General features: G+C 39.0%; 1 non-coding gene across 1 annotated transcript; it reads left to right on the forward strand.

Annotated features, from left to right (window-relative positions):
• Positions 1-3,525: 3,525 nt before the first annotated feature.
• On the forward strand, positions 3,526-3,669 carry LOC120101261 (small nucleolar RNA SNORA48). Its single transcript, XR_015679324.1, has one exon. It is a non-coding gene; the product is annotated as a small nucleolar RNA SNORA48 (small nucleolar RNA).
• The last annotated feature ends 270 nt before the right edge of the window (positions 3,670-3,939 follow it).

The raw sequence follows: 3,939 nt of genomic DNA on the forward strand, positions 1-3,939 counted from the left end.
TTAAACACCAGAGCCTATGGAGGATAGCTCATTAAAACCACCACATGTGCCTCCTTGATGAATGTGATCTATTACACAAGTGTATGGATAGGCCCCAAACAACCCATATGAAATGGGATGTCATCAGTCGTATAGCCTTCGCTGAGAGTGATAACACATGTAACTGATAACACATGATAACACATGTAAGTGTTATCATCAGTATGAGTATCTGACTGGGCAAAAAATATAGAAAAGTGGAGAATTAGATAGAAGTGCCAGTTTGCTGTTTCTCAAAGCTGACAAAGTGCAAGGGGGAAAGAGTGAAAATTAAAGTGTTCTCACAAGAAGTCCTTTCTTGAATCCAAAAACTTAGAACTCAGAGCAATAATTAAATAGTGAGAAGGACAGCATGTGGTAGACAAAGTATAAGACTCGGATCTGTATTCTATTGTAATATGGAAGCAGGGAGAATCCCATGACTCAGCGTGCAAAAGGAGGTCTTAATAATGCCCATTATAAGAAACCATGATAATCGTGTGTTATTCAGAATATGAGCTTTCATAAATTTGGAGAGACTTTTAAGTAAATAACTTTTAAAGGCCTCTTAAAACCTGATTCATGCAGTGGTAGGGCTTGAAGGTGCATAGGAGCAGTCTGAATGCTATAGAAATGTGGAAACTGAATAAGGTAGCCACACACTTCCAAAAGACACAAATTTTGCTAAATAGCCTGAAGCAATATTAGAGAATCAGGCCCTAATGAACTGACTGGCTCATACAAGCCATCACAGGCGATTGTTTTCACAAACTGAGGTCCTCGTGACTATCAGGGACCAGAATACTATAGAAGAAACACAGGCATTGCTGAGAGATTGGGCAAGAGAGATAGTATTTGGCACCCAGATCATTCAGATATAAGAATGTGTGTACAGAACAGTTAAGAAAATGTCTAACTCAGCAGGACTTCAGGACTTCAATAGGGCTTTAAGCTTTGCTGAGCTGCAGAGTGGGATAAAATTCTTCCCAGGTAGAAGAAACTTTAGTCTGAGTGACTTAGACCAGCATGTGTATTATTAGGCTTTCAAAGTGCAATTAATCAGGAGTGAGAAAAAGACGTAGTAAGTGGGTTTGTCTAGGTCACTTGCAGGCAAGTGTAGCAAGATTTGTGTTGAACCAAAGTTCCTATGGATAAATTAAGAGAACACTAAATGCTATGCTAAAAAGCTTGTAAAAGGCTTTAAAGCTTAAGCAACAGTTCAGTCAAGACACAAAAGTAACAGTCAGGTGGGAAAGTGAGATGGTCCTGCAGTGGGGAATTTTCCCAGAATATGCTGTAAGTAACCCTTCACTGACATTTCTATAAGTAATCTCTCATCCACACTGCTTTAAGTCACCACAGTAAGAACACTGGTGCACTAAACTGGACTTGAGTAGAACTGTTTCTTCAATCTATGAGGCCTTTAAAGAGAGAGGGAGTGTTTGTTTAATATACCCCCAGGAAAAGGCATGCAACCATGTCCTCCCTTCAAAATGAATCAATAGCAAATGACCACAATGCCAGATCTTTAAATGTGGAGGAAGACTTGTAGGTTAAGAAGTTCAGTGTCTTCATTTTGCAGGTGAGGTAACACTGCCAAGATGAACTCTGAAATTAATTAAATGTCTCATCCAAATGTACACATAAATTAATAAACAGGCCTCATTGAGTGATCATACAACCATTTATAGAAAGGTTTAGTGACCTTTAGGTTAGTGACCTGTATTCAACTTCTTAATAACCCCCATCCAAAATTCTGAAATGAAGAAAATGTGTCTTGGTATCTGAGTTCACAAACCCAGGTGTATTCTACTGACCTGTATCTAAGCTGGTCTTTCAGTCAAGATGGTCTGCAAAGAAGCATGTTTTCCCTGATCAGAATAGTGCATCTTACAGACATATAATTTATGACAATATATCTGTATTAATTGACACCAATGTAGAAAGGTTTTCTTGTTAAAAGACTGTTATTGGGCCAAGCATGATGGGAAGGCAGAGACCAATGGTTCTCTGTGAGTTCGAGAACAGCCTGGTCTATATTTTGAGTTCCAAGACAGCCAAGACTAGATAGAGAGAGACCCTGTCTTTAAGAGTTTTACTGACTTCTCCAAACACACTTAATGATAGTTCCAGAATAGGATGAGTGCCCAAAGTCAAGCTTAAATTTCTGACTATGAAATTTAGGAACTGGTTACTTGAGAATTTCCTATGAGTACTCAATGGATTAATTCTTTTGGAAGCTTTGCTGTGGGACTTTTAATGTTTTTGCCCCATAAACCCATTCCTTTTAAAGAGATCTGACAGAGAATTTACTTGGAGTGACTTTGGGGACAATGACAGAAATCAAGCCTCCCCCATACCTTCCCACATGCACTTGATTATACACACCAATTTTCTTTAAAAAACTGATAGCCTTTACCTAAGGAGTTGGGCCTAACTATTTTCTCACCATCTCCTATAATTCTGTCTTGTCATACCTTGTTTTAAATATCAAAATCTTTTCCAAAGTTTAAAAATGCTAGTACACACTCTGAATAATGACCTAAAACAATCTGCAGTATATGCCTTTAATAGCAATGTTAACAGAAGAAGCAGGCCAGTCTGTACAGAGGTGGCTCAACCAGTTTTCCATTTTAAAAGCTGATTAGAAAAGCAGGAATTTAATTTAGACTGACTTATACTTTGCCTACTTTAGAATGAATAGATACAAAATACTGCTTAACTTATCAGACCAGAGATCTGACCTCAACCCTGGATTCTGCCTGACTCAATCCTGGCACATAGCCAGCGACACCAAGTAAACTGGGAGATATCTGGAAAAGTAGATCAATTGATACTGCAGAGTGGATAATTAACCACTTTACAATAACCAAACTGTTAGGAAACTAAAGAAAATCATAATTAAGTTCGTTACTTAATATCATTCATAATTTTCACTTTTGCCTCCAGCTGAGATGCCAGCATAAAGTAGTTAGTAGTTAGTCATGAATAGAAAGATATGTCCCAAACTTCAGTGTTATTAGCTTTTATAAGAGTGCTGTACAGCATGTCACTGTGTCTGGCACAGACTATCTTTTATATTGATATAGATACACCATTTGTCTCTTAGTATGTAATTTCATAAATTTTCATAACTATATTTTAGGAGAGTATTGATACTTATTACATTTATCTTTTCTAAGACTTCCAGAGCTACATAGGGAGACTCTGTGTCAAAAAAAAAAAACAAAAAGGAGAAGAAAGAGGAGGAGGAAGAGGAGGAGGAGGAGGAAGAAGAGGTGGAGGAAGAGGAGGAGGAGGAGGAGGAGGAGGAGGAGGGGCAGGTGGATGAGGAGGAGGAGGAGGAGAGTAGTTTTATTGACTTCTCCAAATACATCTAAATAGTTCCAAAATAGGATGGGTGGCTGAAGTAATGTTTTAAATATTCCACAAAATGAAAAATTTTGAGAGTTCCTACCTACACACATTTCAATACTTAATTCAAAGGTAATTGAAAATAATTAATGACCTCCCTGACAATGGGCAAACAGATACTTTGTTGGTGGCATTGGACTTATATCAGATAGGGGCAGAACAGATGACAGTCCTTTGTTCATCCTACTTTGACTCTTGGCATGGTGGCCAAAGCTGTCTTATGCCTAGGACTCATAAAAATCAAGTCAAATCAACTCCAGGAAAAGTCAGTCAGACTTGCAGATCATCATGCCACCCATAGACTTGCCCTCCAGTGCACAGCACAGGTGGGCCATAGACACCTAATTGCTGTCACATCACACAGTGCAACACAGATGGAGGGTGTCACCCAGGGGTTGGCCAACTGCATTGCTAACCTGCAGCTGGAGCCACCACAATGTGCTAGTCTGTGGGGGTCAGATAGGAGAGAAAGGGAAGTGGAGCAGCTTGAGCATTATGAAGAGAGGT

This window comes from Rattus norvegicus, chromosome 2 (assembly GCF_021556685.1).
Source record: "Rattus norvegicus strain SHRSP/BbbUtx chromosome 2, alternate assembly SHRSP_T2T, whole genome shotgun sequence".
Taxonomy (NCBI): Eukaryota; Metazoa; Chordata; class Mammalia; order Rodentia; family Muridae; genus Rattus; species Rattus norvegicus.